The sequence below is a fragment of the Polypterus senegalus genome, chromosome 11 (assembly GCF_016835505.1).
Source record: "Polypterus senegalus isolate Bchr_013 chromosome 11, ASM1683550v1, whole genome shotgun sequence".
Classification (NCBI taxonomy): domain Eukaryota; kingdom Metazoa; phylum Chordata; class Cladistia; order Polypteriformes; family Polypteridae; genus Polypterus; species Polypterus senegalus.
Window position 1 is genome coordinate 46970024 of NC_053164.1, and position 988 is coordinate 46971011.

Below are 988 nucleotides of genomic sequence, written 5' to 3' on the forward strand. Positions count from 1 at the left end.
AAATGTGGACTGCAAATTACCCTATCCTGAGGTAGAGTGTAGGCAGTTGCTTTTTGGAAATTAGTTGCTGTCAGAAAATTATCTTTAGGTAAAGAGAAGGAGGAAAAAAATGACATTGTTGGCAGGTTAAGTAAAGAAAATGTAAGGAAAATTTTAACGGGTAAACTAGGTTTGTAGGTTTTGTTTTCTTGGCTTTATTCTTTGCTACTTTATGTAACCCTCCTTTATGAAACTTCATTTAATAAAACACACTCAGAATTGATCTTTGATTTTTTTTTATTTTGGGTGGTATTGACCCTTATGGGCATTATTTTGGCAACACTGAAAAGGACACATTACACAATTTTAACCTAAACATGTAAAGAATGTGTCTATGTAAGGAGCTGATGGCTGGTCATGTGCTCTGAGAGTCCATCCTACATGTTCAGTTAACCTTCATTTTACTGTTAAGTTTAAAACAATTCAGACTTCAAATGTCTTGCATTTGCAGCTTCTGTTTTTGAAAGTTAGCAAATACTTGTGCATGTCACAGTTAATTTGTAAATCACATGATAGAAATACATAATAAATAAACCATGTATTCCCCGGAATCCCACCAACTGCTAAACATTCATTCATCGCTAAACATGATGCAGACAGGACTAGCAGCAACAATATTCCATTCCACAAATTTAGTAGTAGAAATCACATCTGGTACTCCTTACCCCAAAACAAACACGTATATTGAGAGTTTCAAAACCAAGTGGAAGTGTTTTAAATTAAGATGTTAGACAAATTGTATGTGTATGCAAAAGTAACATGAGCCTATCTGTATCTGTGAGCTGCACATGAGGTACAAATTCAACAGGTCTGTGTTGAATATCCGTAAAATATCCCTTTAATCACCAAAAACCAAATAACCAGTGCAGTTTAAACATAATTGTTTAAGTCCTGGTGGCTTGTAATATGATTTGTTGTGCTTTTATATAAAAAAGTGAAACATACAAAA